The sequence below is a fragment of the Cryptomeria japonica genome, chromosome 4 (genome assembly GCF_030272615.1).
Source record: "Cryptomeria japonica chromosome 4, Sugi_1.0, whole genome shotgun sequence".
NCBI lineage: Eukaryota > Viridiplantae > Streptophyta > Pinopsida > Cupressales > Cupressaceae > Cryptomeria > Cryptomeria japonica.
The window spans coordinates 12589602-12607194 of NC_081408.1; positions in this window are offsets into that span (position 1 = coordinate 12589602).

The following is a 17593-nucleotide window of genomic DNA, read 5'->3' on the forward strand; positions in this document are numbered from 1 at the left end:
ATATCCATATGTTACCATCTATCTATCATCTAAATGATTTACAAGATCTCATACATATATGAGTCTATTACAATATACCATGTTTGCTTTACAAAAGATATTTAAAATTAAATACAATAAACAAAATTTTGTTCCTGTGGGCTGGGGTGCCAGTATACATTATTGTCGTTGTCGGTGAAGAGTCTGCCAGTGCCGGTGCCTGTCGATGTCTTTACCAGATGAGTGTAGGGTGGTTGCCTGAAGGTTGCTAATAGGTTGCAAGGTTGCCATCAATGACAACGCCATCATTTTTCACTAGAGTGTAGAATGCCAACAATCTCCTCCTTTGGCATTGATGGCAACACTCATGAGAAAAATCCAATTTTTTTTTTCCAAAAATGAAGTCCAAGATTTTACCAAAAATGTGTGCTCCCCCTGAGTAGATGATCTCCTATAATTAGCCATTTTTCTCTGTCCACTACTCCCCCTTTGACATCAATGACAAAGGTTGCCAAAAATTGTCAAATGAGTGTATAATTTCACCTTGAAGTTTGTAACCGGTTGGTTACAATATGAAATATATTGGCCAAAACCAAGTCTAAACTCTGTATGAATCTGTTACTGTCCTTCATGGTTGCTTCCGTTCTTTGGATTGTACTGGTGAGATGATGCATATTCTCCTTTGATGACTTTTTCCCTTGAATTAATGTCTCAGAGATCTCTTTCCTCGAAGAGATAAGGTTGTCTAAATTAGGATTGAGTTTGTGCTTAAGCTCTCTAGCATTTGCCTTGATCCTTTCTTTCTCTTTCTCTAACTTCTCCAATTTTTCTTCAAATCCTGATATCTCTTGCTCAATAACTGATATAGGTTCAGATAAACCAATGATATTATCAGCTATATCATCTATCTCCTTTTGTACTTTTCTTATTTTTTTTCATTATCCTGTGTTAATAGATGTGGCTTGCATGTGTCCCTGTATAGTTCCTTGTACTCTAAAATTGTTTTATTCAGTGCCGGTAAAAGTGTGTTAATGTGTTCCGTGCACTTGTTTATTGTTTCCTCAAAGAATTTTTCTTTTTCCTTTTCAATTTTCTCCTTGAATGTTTCCTCATTTATTTGATCAACTGTTAAAATATTTCCAGAAATGAATTTAGACAATGTGTCTAACTAACTTAAAGAATCCCTTACTTGATCTAAATTACATTTTGGTGCAATCATCTTAAGAATATGAATAGTGTCATCAATTGCCTTATAGACCATTGCATTACAATCCGTTATCTTTTTTATTGAATCTAGAAGTACCTCTGTTACATTTGGAGGTCTGAATTCACTCAGTGAAGTACTAGATGTTTGACCAACTACCTTTACTATCTCATTACTTGCAGTACTAGCAACCAATTTTCTTGAATAAACCTCCGATGGATCAGTTTGAGTTTGCATTTCAACTAGAAATGGTTTGGGCTTCTTAGTGATTACCATTTGTACTATCTCAATGTGTACCTATGTATCTGCCAGTTTTTCTGTTGATTTCTCTGTGTTATCCATTGTCGGTATCTCTGTCTTTGTCGGTTTTTCAGTGCTAGCATCAACACTACTAGTATTTGTTTCACTGTCCAAAGGTTGCTCTGTATGCACTGTTTTCTCTATTTGCTCTGCTTGTATTCCAACCTCAATATTTTCTATCAGTTGCTCAGTGTTTTCAGTGTCAGCAATATTATTTTTCTTCTCAGTGCTATCCTTATCCACTACAATGCTCACTTCCTGAGTATCAATGTTCATAGTGAATAAAATTTCTGACTCAGGGTTAGTGTCCTGATGTGATGTGTCAACATTTTTCAGTAGCCGGTATGTCCTCAGTCTGTACTAGTGGAGTAACCAAAGGTGGTGGTAGGTTGTCAGTTATTTTTATGTTTGGTAATCCACCAACTTTTCCTTTTCCTTTGTCTCTATCCTTTTCATAAACCTTGAAATTTTTCTTAGGTCTGTTCAACTCTTCCTGTTTTTCCTTCTTTACAAAGAAGATAACCCACTTGTCTGTTGTTTCCTCTGCAATTTCATTGACTCTACCAGCCATTAGGCTTACATGTCGGTGACCATTTGAAAAAACTGATCTGTTAGCTTCACTAATTAGTTCATCAATCTCCTCTTTCGAGTTAACTGGATGAACAACTAGAAGTTTTTCAACCTTAAGTTTCTTATCTAACTCCATTACTGCAATCCTCTTAGCATCTAACCTTCTATACAATTCATTAGGCAAATCATCTACAACTTCTATTAATACTTTCTTGTAAATGTTTAGATGTAGAATTATGTTGTTCTCAATACTTTCCTTTTCAGAATCAGTGAATGTATTATACAGCTTGCTCACATTTGATAAATTGTCGTCATCAGTGATTTCACTCAATAAGTTATCTAGAGGTGGTATAACTTGTTTTTGTTTCTTCTTTGGTGTCAACTTCTTTTCCAATGGTCTCAATGCCTATTGCTTCTGCCTTGGTGTTCTTGTTTTCTTGGGTGGAGGAGAGGGTACCGGTGAAGATTTTCTCTTCCTATCAACTCTCTTAAACTCAATAGGTATCTCACTGTCAGATGATGTACCAACCGGTGAGATATGTGCCTCCAGTTGTAATCCTTCTAGGTCACTTTCCTTTATTCCAGTTAGGTTTAAGACATTTTATTTTATTTCCTTTGCTTGTTTAGATGCACTCCTTATGTACTTTTCTCATTTATTTCTTTTTTTCAGTGTTTGTACATCACTCTGAATTGATTCTGCACTACCAAACACTTTTTCTATTGGTTCTCTAGGAGCTTCAACAGGGCTTTAGCATAAGTTTCAATAATGTTTACATATGCCTCATACCCCATTTCGGTTACCCATACAGTTCTAGGTAGAACTGCTTCCATCCATATTTCATCCTTTTTAATCACAAAACATATTTCTTTGTTGTACTTGTCTACTACACTCTATGGTAGTCTCTCTCTATTTTTCATTTTTGCTTAGAAGGTTTTAAAATACTCAGTTATTTTATTTTCTTTATCAGTACCCATGTCGGTGAAGGCTTCTAGGAATTGTTTGCCTACTGGTATATTATATCCAAAATCTTTCTTTCCAATACTGGGAACTTCTTTTGTGAAATACAACATAAGACATACCAAAAGATTGCCAAAATGAAATGTTCCTTTCTTATCTCCTTTTATCTTTTTCAGGTAGTCTATTAATTCATCATTTATCCACTCACATACATCTATTCTTGCATCATTATTCACCATATCATAAGCACTTTTAATGCAAAGACTGGATACTGAGTTAAGTCGGTTTGCATGTGTGGTCTTGTAGCCTAGGATCATGCTTATGAATCTGACATTTACATCCTTGATGTCATTTACTCTCAGGGATCTGCTATCATATGTTGCTCCTGTTAATGTCATGATTGTGTTATTAGGTACCTTCTTAGTTTTATCTGGCCTGCTACCGGTGGAGGGTAAACCTGTCATTGCCCTAATTGCTTCCTTAGTGATTTTGCAAACTGAATCTAGCCAAAGAAATTCTCCATGAACTCTGCTAAGGACAATTCTCACTACCTCCTTAGGAAATTCAGGGATGTCCAAGATTTCTACAAAACCTAAACTTTCAATTACCTTATGTTCAGGTTTGACATTTTCATTTTCATCATAGATAACAGTTTTAAACTTCTTTAATACTTCCTCAGAACCTAATTCCTCAATATTGCAGTGACAATAGATTCTAGGGTCTTCAGCATAAGCAACACCTTTAGGAATTTTTGAAAATGCGCCTATAGAATCATCTTGCTTAGCTATTTCGGGGATGATCTTAAAAACTGGCCTAGGGCATTTCACAACTTCCACAACAGTAGGGTTTGCAATAAATTCCGGAGTAGGAGAGGAAGCCATTGAAAACTACCTTAAGCTACATGATAATGGTTGAGTGCTTGAAAGAAATTGCTTCACTTCTTCGCCTTGGATGCCTTCGCTTGGATTTCGCACTCTCTGAAAGTTTGAATGCTTGGTGAATTGAAAAAGAGGGAAAAACCGATGATTTATAATATCTTTTCTTCCAACAACCGCATTAAATGCTCGTTGGTTAAGTGAAACTTAACACATCTACTGATAGAGAAGAAATTCATCTTCACACCATCAACCGAGGGTAAACTGCATGATATTCAACTTGTTGCAATACCCCCCAAGGGTTACTTCTCATTTGGATGAATAATCTCATGCTGGTGGAGTAATACTATGTTCTACTGGTGAAGGAATAGTCTCATCAACATTTTGATCTCTCTTTCTAATCCATTGTCTTGAAAATTCTTGCTTTACCTCATCAACCTTCTCTTTGCCTTTCAAACTGGGTCCTTTATTGTTTGCCGGTGAATTCTTGGTTCTACAAAATTTTGCAATATGTCCAATCTTGTTACAAGCATAACAAGTCACATTGTTCTTTTGAATAGCCTTTCCATATCCTATGCCGGTTTGTGTTCTACATTGATTAGATAAGTGCCCAAATCTTCCACAAACATAACATCTTACATTCATTTTGCAATTTTCTAAATTATGACCAACTTTATTACATTTGGAACATTGGCTGGTGGGTGCATTAGTGTTCTGATTGTTTCTAGATCTACATTGATTTTCTCTATGACCATACTTGTTACAGTTAAAGCATTTCCCATTAAATTTGTAAGCATTATGTTGTCTTACCGGTTTACTGTGATCACGATTGTTTGTAGTACTAGAACTTTCTCCAACTTCAAATCCAAGTCCATTAGTATCTCCATTAGGTTTCTGATTTTTCAGCATATTATCAAGTTCTTCAAAACTTTTCTTGAATTTCTCTTTATGTTGACTTGCAGTAGCCAGCTCATTTTCCAAAATTCCCATCTGTTTAATAAGATCAGTTTTATCATGTTGCATGTGAATCAAATTTGTCTTCAACATATCATTCTCATGACTGAGTCTTATATTTTCATTCCCAGCATCATTGAGTCTCCTAGTCAAGTCATCTTCATTCATCTTTCCGTCTTCAATGTCTTTACAAAATCTCATAGTCATATCTTGCATTTCATTCCTCATAGTCATGTTTTCTTGCCTCATCTTGTTCATAATCTCATTAAGAATTTCCTTTTCATCACTATCACTTTGCATCTTCTCATGAAGTTCTTTTCTCTTGTTTCTAGCAATAGTAAGATTCTCTTGAAGTCCTTGAATGAATTACTATGCAGTCCTCAGATCATTTTCAAGTTTGATATTTTTCAACTTCTTTGAATCATAGTCCACAAGAGCTCCTTCCAATTGTTTTCTTAAGTTCTCCATCTGTACCGATGTCAGAATCTCCCTCAAGCTGTTAGGCTTTTGAAAATAGAGGACTAGGCACTGATACCAATTGTTAGAATTAATGATAGTCCCAAAGATACTTAGAGGGGGGGGTGAATCAGTATCTAACCGGTTTACAGATTCTTTAACCTTATTAAGTATTTTGCATTCCAAAATAGTGTACCAGTGAAAAAAAATTAATGCAGTAAATAGGAATAGTAAAGACAGCATAGAAAACACACCATAACACAAGATTTTTAATGAGGAAACCCGGTGTGGGAAAAACCTCAGTGGGATTTGTGACCCACAATATTCACTCACTGGCCAATGAATGAATATTACTTACAATGAGGTGGCTGCACATGCAGGAAGGCCAACTGCCTAGAGCTCACTGCTCAATCTACAAAATGAAAGTCTCATTGACTTACAAAATGGATTATGAGAATCCAATATAATTTACTACTACAATTCAGTATCTGCTATACCAGGTTCAGTACTGGTTTAAGCTCATACTATAACCATAACCTTATACAAAATCTGCCCTTAATATTCGCTCATCACTTCTATCATATCCATCTCTTACCATCTATCTATCATCTAAATGATTTACAAGATCTCATACATATAATTCCATTACAATATACCATGTCGGCTTTACAAAAGATATTTACAATTAAATACAATAAACAAAAGTTTGTTCCTGTCGGCTGGGGTGTCGGTATACATTGTTGTCGCTGCTAGTGAAGTGTCTGTCGGTGCTGGTGCATGCCGATGTCTTTACCAGATGAGTGTTGGGTGGTTTCCTAAAGGTTGCCGATAGGTTGTAAGGTTTCCATCAATGACAACACCATCATTTCTCACTAGAGTGTAGAATGTCAACAATGAGAAACTTGGGAATCCACATGGTTTTTATTTTTCTTTCCTTTGTGGTTCTTTAGAATGCATTTCTTCTATGAAAAACTAAGGAATCCACACGTTTTTTTTTTTTTTTGGATAGGCTTTTGTGGATTTATGGAAAGGTCCTCATATCCAAGACAAAATGGAAGGTTGACATCTAAACAATATCGAAAAAGATGCTTCTTGATGTTATTTTAGATGATGCACAATTGTTGAAGAAGTTAGGATCTTATATGGATGCACTATCAAGGCTTGATAGTGGGATGACCATAATGGAGGTGGTTAGATCAAAGATAGAAGATAGAGAATACCAACAACACCTCAGGGCCCTCCAAAATCTCAAGAAGCATGGATTTGATGAATTTTCATCCTATCTTCCTTCTTTTTCTATGTTTTTTAAATTTTCAAATTCACAGTTTCTCGCCTTTTCTTCCATTTTGTTGACTTTCTTTCTTTTTCTCAAATGAAATAGGTCCCAGATGGTGTATTTCTTGGATAAATCACCAATCTTTCATATTACCAAAAAAATTTGTTCTTTATCCTACTTATTAATTGCATATCTCTAAGAAGGATTTGTAAGCAACTCTCTGTCACTATGCATTAAATGGGTTTGCAAGATTATCACTCTTTTCAAAGTAGTAAGGGAGATCAAGTAATGAAAAGGAGGATTAGAAATCATCTCCAACATCTACCACTTGTAGAGCAAAGGAAAACAATGGTTGTCTCTGTCAGGATATCCAAAAAGTTGTTTGTCTTTTTCTTGTTAGGTGATTACCTAAATTTTGGTATTGTAAAAGGTCTGAAGCTTGTTGCATCCTCAATTTTTATATAAGAGGATAATCAAGGCCTTCTTCTTCTTCTTCTTCTTCTTCTTCTTCTTCTTCCTCAAATCAAATAGATACACATTTAGTTCTGAAAGAAGCTTTTATACTTATTTTTCACCAAGGGTGAATGGTATGCAACAATGTTCATAAGTTTTACAATGCCATGTTGTGATTTTGTGTCATGTCCTACTTGCAGTAAACTTTGCAAAGGATATGTGCACATATTTTTCAAATATAGAAACATCTTGAAATCTAATTCAATGATTTTTAAGTTATTTCTCTTCACTTGTTATCCAGAATCTTATATGAGTCAATAAAATCAAGGGTTTTTGGTTCATATGTCTTCACTGTGTTGATGAGTTTGAGTAATTTTCAGCTTCTTCTAATGTAGAAGATTAAATCTACTAATTTTATTCAAAGGGGTTCTCTGTAGAGAGAAATAATTAAGATGCAATTATGAAATTCATTTATATTGTGATTGATATTAGGTATCAATCATAGAAGGCAAAATATTGTGCATAATATGCATATTTTATATTATAATAATGGTTCATCTAGCCCAATGGACAAGGCATTGATCATAATATTGTGTTATTAACTATGAAAGAGATAAAAAAATTATCAAACAACATAGTAGCTATTCATTTTTTTATCATTTTTCATTTTCAAGTACGTAGGACAATTAGTTCTCATTGTGATCAAAATTGTGTAAGGATGAAGGCCACATCCTATAAGGTGTAAAATTTGCTAACTCACATAATAGTCTGAGAACATATCTATTGTAGCATCACATAAACCTGAAGGTATCAATAATGTGACTATAAGGGATACCCACCTTGTTTTTATAGAGCCTAAAGTGTAGAGAGTATGGTTAGTCCCTTATCCCTAGTAATTACTCTATCAGTTGGCCCACTAATCCAAGGCCTTGGAGTTTGAGATTGGCCTCTCATAGAGGAAATCAAGAGTAATTAGTTGGAAACACCAACAAAATGGCAACTCTATTGGGGATCTAAACAAGAAAAGACTGATTCTATGAGATTTCCCACAATGGTTTTACCTCACAACAATCAGCTTCCATTTAAAAAGCTTGCTGCAAATTGGAGATAGGAAGATCTTATAGATGTGGCTTCCCATTTAGGTACTACTACTTTGGATAATAGGATAAGCCTTGTTGAATACATGAAGGTTAATGTGGTTTTAACAAAGGAGGAACGAAGGGCATAATTGGTTAATGTAGAAATTGAGAGGTTGCTTCATCCCCAATCCATGTGAATAACTTGATACCATAATCCAAATAGATTGTAATAGGTTTTTATGTTACCTTGATTGAAGCTTGCAATATTTTATCCCTAAACCTCAAAGATGGTGACTCTTTTTATCCTCTATACTCTGTGTACCTCTAGACTAACCAATTTAAGATCTATAAGAATCCTTGTTAAACTGAAAAAGGGGATGGTAAAAACTAGATCTCAAGTCCAATAAAAAAAAAATGTGAGTCAAGAAACCCCAAGACATACTTGGGTTCCTAGATAATTAGGTCAATCAACAACTCCTAATACCCCTAACCTTACAAGTTAGGAGCCTACTTTGACCCCAAGAATAGAGCACCATCAAGAAGTAATCATGAGAAGCAATGTGTCTCAGATGTCTCCTTTAGGGATTAGTATAGGGGTTGAAGGGATTTTAACCCCTTGACATGATATGAATATTCATTCAGTACCATTGGAAAACCTAATCCCTAATATTACTCAATCTGTTGTATTGACAAGATGGTTGCAACAATCCAACGATCCTTTGTACATGATTCAAATGCAGCATTAGAATATGAACACTCAAATGGTGTTTGCACCACAAGATCCAAGATATTCCTCATACCATGTGCCTTTGTCTCTAAGCTCAGTTGCAAATCAAACCCAAATAGCTCAACCCCCTGTTGCTTCACAAAATAAAAGTTCTAATCCTTGTCTAACTTTTGTACCCCAATTAACTAATGATGAGTTGAAGATACAAATCCAAGCTTTGAAGGACCAAGTAGAGAGTATTAGGATTGAGAAAGAAAGGGAAGCCCTTTCTCAACAATTGATGGCCTTGTTACCTAGAGGAAACACAAATACTAGTGCATCTTTTCCTAATTTATCCATTTCCTTGACCCAAAGTACTTCTTATATGGGGAATACTCAACTAGGACCTTCAAATGTGTGAATTTATACTTCTTCTATTATGTCAACCTCAGTTGGGACTAGTACTCAAGGATGACCTACTATGTTTAGCCATTTTACCTACTCCAATTAGGCTTCTACATCTGCTCTAGCCTTTTCTATAAATCAAAATATTCAGGCCACCACTGTACCTTTGTACACTATATCATTTCCCATGAGTGAGGTGTCACAAAGTGTTGGTATTCCCCCTTTTGGTCATTAGAATATAGGATACAATCTGTTTGCCGGCCAACAAAACTTGTATAATCAAAATTGACAGAAAATTCTTGTTTCACGACCCCAAGTGCAACAACAAATACCTCAAGTTCAAGGAGGACAACAAATCCAAGAAGGACAACCACATAATCAACAAAATAAAGTTTTTTATCAACATCAACATGGAGCAAATCAGTTTGTGAGGTTTCCAATGCAAATGGATAGATATAGACAGATGAATTTCCAAGGGATTCTTGGGTTCCCAAATGCAATCAGTAATGAGGTTAGGTTGCAAGTCCCTAAGTTCTCTATCGATAATGCTTTGACGGGGGAAGATCATCTAAGGGAATTTGAAAAATTTATAGACAACTATGAGTTGGAAAATGAGGATGTGATAATGAAATTTTTTATGCAATCTTTGGTAGATGATGCTAGACAATTCAAATAACCAAAAGACAACTGAGAGGGGGGGGGGGGTTGAATCAGTTGTCTCAGATTACCAGAACATTTAGCAATTAAAACTTTAATATTGGAACCCAAAAGATCAATACCGAAATGCATAAACCAAATACCGAAATAGAAGATATAAAAAATTAAGCATAAGCAATAATCAGAGAATAAATACCATCCACATGACACCAAGATTTATACGTGGAAAACCCGGTAAAGGGAAAAACCACACTGGGAAGCCTAACCACAGTTAGATAATAATCCTATAGTAAGTATGTGTATTATAATTGAGGGGCTTGCACTTGTGGGAAGGCCAACAGCCTAGAGTACATTGCTCGTCACAAAAAGAGTCTCACTAACTACATAAAAATCCAGAAGAATGAATGAACTGCAAAGATAGCATCTCCTATGCCTGAGTACGGTTTTGATTAAGCAATACAAAAGGACTAAATCCTCTAACATAAACCCAACTTGATCACCAATGATCGAACAAATCCTCTACCTGAATGATTATTACATTATTCTCTCAAGACATATCCATATCCTCACCTATATATAATCTACAATGAGATCTTACATCATATATATACAAACCCTCGACCATAAACAATTAGGTCTGCCACCAGACAATAAAACAATTACATAATTACAAAACATGTCGGCCTGAGACCAAACAAATCATATCCAACCCATAAGACATCCCAGAAACATATTGAGAGGTCCAATCCACACGTTACATTAAGTCGGTCCATAACCTAGATACACTGAGACCCAATATAGGTCCATACATGCTAAATCAATGATCTCAATCCACCAAGTCTTTAACATGATCACCATCGACATCTTGAATCCATACCAGAAGCCACACCAACACCACTTATACATAACATCAAAGATCTTCATCAAAGCTCTGTCAGTGAAACCCTAGCCGGTACTAGAAACCAAGCTTTCTAGCAAACATGATAGCATCTGATCACCAAATTCAAAACCAATTGACTAAACATGAACATGACTAGCATGAATAAGACAATTCCATAACCCAAACATACTGGAGCATACTAGATCATATCCAACCAAAAACCAAACATCCTACTGGGACTAGAAGGGTGTCGGTAAAGCATCCAAAATAGCTAGTGTTGACATCAATGATAAAACATCAATGCAACACATAATGAGTTCCTCCAAATGGTCAACAATCTCCCCCTTTGGCATTGATGGCAACACTAGATGTGAAAAACATCCAAGTGCCAAGAAAATGCCAAACAAGTCTCCCAATGGAAGACCGCCAACAATCTCCCATATAGAGATATAGCAATGAAGTTTTGAAACAAAGACCAAACTCCCCCTGTGAATCATATCTATGTAAAGATTTGTATTACACATAAGTATCTCTCCCCCTAATGTATAAAATTCCTGAATTTTTTTTTTCACATTAATATCTCTCCCCTTTGACATCAATGCTAGAAATCTGACAAAACTATCAAAGCAAAAACAAAAACCATTGAATCACAAGGCTAATTACCCCCCTTGAACAACAACTTCCCCACATCAATATCAAAATAATTAATATCTCTGATAATGCATACCAGATTGATGTTAAATAACATCAATCAGTTCTCTGTCGGAGGGGCAGAAACCCCTAATATGTCTCTCAGGTACTCAAATGATTCTTTAGGCAAAGGTTTAGTGAAATTATCTGCAATCTGTTCTTTCGTGTTCATATAAACCAATCTAACTTCATTTTCTTCCACCTCCTTCAAAAATTTATTCTTGATAGATATATGCTTTGTCTTAGAATGAAATATCGGATTCTTTGATATGTCAATAGCAGCAGAGTTATCACAATGAATAACTACCGGTCCAGTGAAATGCACTTTAATGTCCTTCAACATTTTCTTTATCCATAGAACCTCTATACAATTAGTAGAAACAACAACATACTCAGCTTCAACAATAGATAAAGTACATGATTGCTTCTTTCTGATCCATGAAACCAACTTCTTTCCAAGAAAGAAAACTCCACCGAATTACTTTTCTGGTCATCAACATCACTAGCCCAATCTACATCTGTATATGTACCTAAAGTAAAGTCATCATCCTTCGAGTACCATAAACCATATTCAGATATACCTTGCAAGTACCTAAAAATTCTTTTCATAGCACTCTCATGATTCTCTCTAGGATCACTCTAATATCTAGATGCAATACAAACTGCATTCATTATGTCAGGTGTAGTCTGAGTCAAATATAGCAGACTTCCAATCATAGATTTGTATCTTGAAGGATTTATTGGTGCAGATCCGTCTTTCCTTGACAATTTCTCACTGGTAACCATAGGAGTAATTACTAGTTTAGAATCTTCCATACCAAGTTTCTTCAACAATTCCCTAGCATACTTAGTTTGACAGATGAAAAACCTAAGAAAAAATTCATTTTCCCAATCACAGACATTTCAAATTCTTTCTCCATATTCTTAGAAAATTCCATGCACAACTTATCTTCACCTCCAAAAATAATGTCATCAACAAAAACTTCAATAATCAATATAACATCATTAGTGATTTTATAATATAGATTAATGTCAGCATTACCTTTACTGAAACCAAGCTTCAAAAGATATTTATCTAACCTTGCATACCAAGCTCTAGGTGCCTGTTTCAATCCATATAAAGATTTTCTTAACCTATAAACCATGTCTTTATCATCTGAAAGTGAAAACCGTTAGGTTTCTCAATATAAAATTCCTCATCAAGATCCCCATTCCAAAATGCACACTTGACATCCATTTGATAAACCTTGTAGTTTTTATGTGTAGCATAAGCAAGAAATAATCTTACAGCTTCAATCCTAGCTACATGTGCAAAAGTTTCACCATAATCAATTCCTTCCTTCTGAGAATATCCTTTACAGACCAATCTAACTTTATTCCTTACAACTTGTCCATCTTCATTCAGTTTATTCCTAAAAACCCATTTAGTTCCAATAACATTCTTATTTTTAGGCCGGGGAACTGAAGTCCATGCGTTATTTTTCTCAATTTGATCTAATTCTTCTTCCATAGCATTCAACCAACATTCATCTTTACATGCTTCAATTACTGATACCGGTTCAATTTGAGAAATTAAACATACCTCATTAGTTGTCAATCTCCTTCTTGTCATCACTCCATTGTTCTTATCCCCAATGATCTGATCTTCTGAATGATTCAATCTCACATACCTAGGAGTCTTCCGACTCTCTGTTCCTCTTCCTGGTTCTTCAGTTACTATTGGATTCTTTGATATTGCTGGAGTAACTGGTTCAACATTTTGTTCCAATAAAGGTGCTACCAAATATTATCATTTCCACTGCCAGTTCTTGCTCATAAACTCTAATTTGACTTCTATTCAGCTCATCCACCTTGACATTAACACTCTCCATAATTCTCTACAATATCTTGTTATAACATCTATATGCTTTTCTTTCATTAGAATAACCAAGAAAAATTTCTTCATCACATCTAGGATCAAATTTGCCAATGATACCATCTCTCTTGATATAACATTTACTACCAAAGATTCTAAAATACTTAACTGTAGGTGTGTTGCCAAACCATAATTCATAAGGTGTCTTACCGATTTCTCCTTTGCTATGTACTATGTTGAATGTATAGATTGTTGTGCTCACTGCTTCTCTCCATTAGATATGAGGTAGATTAGCTTCCATCATCATAGTTCTAGCAGCACCCAAGATAGTTCTATTCTTCCTTTCTGCAACTCCATTCTGTTGAAGTGTCCGGGGAGCAGAAAATTGTCTCTTAATACCATGCTTCTCACAAAAGTTATTAAACTCACCGGATGTGAATTCTCCACCCTGATATGACCTTAAACTTTTATTCTTCAATCCTGTCTCTATCTCAGCTTTAGCTTTAAGGATTTTAAACTTTTCAAATGCCTCAAATTTCTTCTTTAAAAAAGTAACCGACATCATTCTAGAATAATCATCAATGATTAGCATAAAATATCTATCACCTTGAAAACTTTTAACTCTAGTAGGGCCACACAAATAAGTATGAATAAGATCAAGAACATCATTAGATTTGTCTTGTATACTTTTAAAAGAGGTTTTGACTTGTTTTCCCATTTGACATTCTTTGCATATTGGATTATAGGGCTTCACAATCTTAGGTATATCTCTAACTACCTTAGTTGAACTGATCTTCACAATGCAATCAAAATTCACATGACACAACCTTTTATGCCATAGCCAACTCTCATAAATTTGTGCAATCAAACATGTCTTCTCACCGAAATTTAAATGAAATATATTACCTTTTGTTTATGTATTGGTTGCAATCTCCAAACTAGATCTGCTAATGATTTTGCATTTTCCATCCTGGAACTGTAATTGAAATCCCTAATCCACCAATTTTCCTACACTCAAAAGATTATGCCTTAAGCCTTCAACATAATAAACATTATTAGTATTGTGCTTACCATCCAATGATATAGTTCCTTTTCCCTTGATCATACATGCTTTGTCATTTCCAAATCTAACTAGACCACCATCAATTTCTTGCAAAGATAGAAACTTCCTTTTATCTCCAATCATATGATGTGAACATCCACTGTCAATTATCCATTCATCTTTACCTTCAATTTTAGCAGCAAGTGCCTTCTCTTAAGATATATTCTCTTCCAGTGCCGAAACATCTTCTTTGATAGCCAGGAACACCCATTCCTTTTCATTGCCGGAACCACTAGTAGAGTCTTCTATCAGTTCATCATCAGAATCAGTCACACCTTCCTCATCCGCTATGTAGCATGATTTATCTTTGTTTTTCTTGTACTTATACTTGTTTTGACATCCATATTATAATGATATGCCATGTAGGCTTTAGACCAAAACAACATTAACCAATCCATAAATCATCCCGATAACGTGTAGAGAGCACATTAACATGATACCGGTCCATAACCTAGATAGGTACCAGACCTAATCCGGGTCCACCATGCCAAAGTGATGTCTCCAATCAGTCGATCCATTATCAAGGATCACCTTCTGCATCCTGAATTCCATCTAGAAGCCGCACCAACATCACTTGTGCATTCTATCAAAGATTACCAGTAAAATATCTACCGGTAAAACCTTAAACCCTTACCGGTAACACAAGATCTTCTACCAGTAACCAAAACCTGTATGTCAGTAACCAACCATAACAAATAGTGTTGACATCAATGAAAAACATCAATGCAACACATAATCAATTCCTCCATATTTCCAACATAGATCTCTCATAATAGTTGTCATTCAACAAGTGAAGAGTAACTACAATTTAAGGAACAAGATGGCATCAAATGAGCAGGGAAAGCCAAGAAGCTTGTTCTTCAAAACAACATCTCAATTAGAGAATTCAACTCAAGATGGTAAAAGGACTAAGCCTCAAAATCAAAGGAAGGTTCAATTAAATATCTCAAGAGAAGAAAAGAGGGAAAATAAGATGTGTATGGAGAATCCAACCTCAGGAGCTACCACCCCATTGATTCTTAGAAAAAAGGAGAAACAAACAAAGATAGAGGTGTGTAAGCCATCCTCCACCCCCATTATGATTAACACACCTAGTTTTGACATGGCCCAAGCATTGAATCAGGTAAAAATCTTAGTACCATTTCTCGAACTAATGAAGGTACAATATCATAGAAATGTTGTTCTATTCATGATAGCTAACACTATTAGGACTTCATCCAAGACTAATAGTGGAAATGGGGGGACTATGCCAATTTTTAAGGTTAACCAAATTTGTGAAAAGCATAACACAACAACATATACTCTTGAGGTGTATTTAAGAACAACAATTGAAAGATCTTCTTCTCAAGTTGACCCCTTTTACATCACGCTCCTTATAAAAAATTAGTCAAGAAATGTATGTTGGATTTAGGGGCAACAATTAATGTTATGCCTTTGGGTATTATGAAGCAATTAGGAATTTGGGTTGCCACTTCTTATGGAAGATGTTATGCCATGGATAATGTTAACATTATTTCAGAGTAGTCTGTAGGCGACATTTTGATCAGGTGGCACCCATTCTTTTTGATTTTACATCCATGCTCTCTGTACAGAACGCATGAGCCAGATGTCGTCTCGACGTTGTTTTTGGTCACCCGACTTTTCCATTCAGAGTTTGAAGGACCATGGAGTTGCCAAGTGGCTTTGGTTTTTATTACGTGTCATTCTGCCTGACCCCACCCTACATCGTGCGAAGATAAGGACACTTGTTGCCTCCACGTTGTTCGATTTGTTTCTTCTTTTGTGCTCTTTTTCATATGTCCTTAGAGCTTTCGTGTGTCTACCATGGTGGTTCATGAGTCAGGATGTAGTTTGCATCAAGGTTTTCTTGTTAAGCAAGTATGGAGGTCGCCACATTATGGTGGAAATAACAACTTCGGGGGTGATTCTTCTGGGTATGTTCCCGAAGGGTGCCAAGATAGGTTTTCTAGTTAGAAGCAGTTGCTGGAAGGTTGCTAATGCCATGAGCTATTAGCTGAGTCGAGGGCTCTATTTATGTGGATGTTTTTTTTTGCTTGAAGGGTTCAAAACTTTTATGAAAAGATAGTCAAGTATTCTAGATAGGAATTAAGCCTTTTAGTTGTTATTGTACTTCTGAAGAAAGGATAATCAAATTGTGCCCGTGGCCTCTATGATGATTGTTTTTCAATATGTTGTGATAGTTTTCTATGCATTCTTGTAATTCTGATATAACTTTGGAAATATATGCCTAATACCTTGCCGATTAAACAATGTTTTACACTTGTTATCTAGTGGATGCATGGTGTATGTTGCTTTATGTTAAAAGAAATTTTGGTTGTATCCTGATTATAGTTCTGTCTAGGCATATAGATTGTTGAATGGGCTTTAAAACTAGATGTTTCTAGGTTTTATATGTTGTTAATGCTTTTCCAAAATATTCTGGTGCATTGCCTAAATAGTTTAGGTCATTTTCCTTTAAGTTCCCTCTTTCCCTTTTCCCCCAATCATAATGAAGAGTCAGCTTCTTAAATTCAAAGGTCATTCAGTGAGTTTTGCACAATAGGTTCCCCATCACTAAATTTCCCATAAGGCTGTTCACATGTAAGGTAAAATTTAGAGTCAATAGTTCTTTTTCTGGAATACCCGGTGAGACCATAATTTTGAATAAGCCTGAGATAGTTTATGAGTCACAAGCCCGTTACCAGGAGTCAAACAACCCTGAATCCTAGTTTACTCCTTCCACCCCTGGTAAACATCCATTCAACTGCAACCTCTTCTTCCCAAAGCTTACCTATCTTCCTTGCAGTCGCTCTTACAACAATGGCGGAGGTTCCTCCTAGAAATTTTGTGGCATGGAATAACATAAGCCCCCTCATTCCCCCCACTCTACTTGTAGTATGGGGACCAATCTTGTTTTCCACGCTAAAGGTCATCCCTAAATTTACCAGAGAATTCCACAAGACCCCCAGGGAACATCTACAAGATATAGCCAATGTCTGCATCATGCACAGTATCACCGAGCAAAATGTAGCCTTGAGATTGCTCATGGCATCTTTTAAAGGAAGAGCTCTAGATTGGTACAGATCCCTGGGTCTAAATACTATAGCAGATTGCGATCAGTTGGGCGATGCTTCTTTCAGAGATTCTTCGACAAGGCCGACAGATCATATTTGATTCACTGGTTGATTATAATA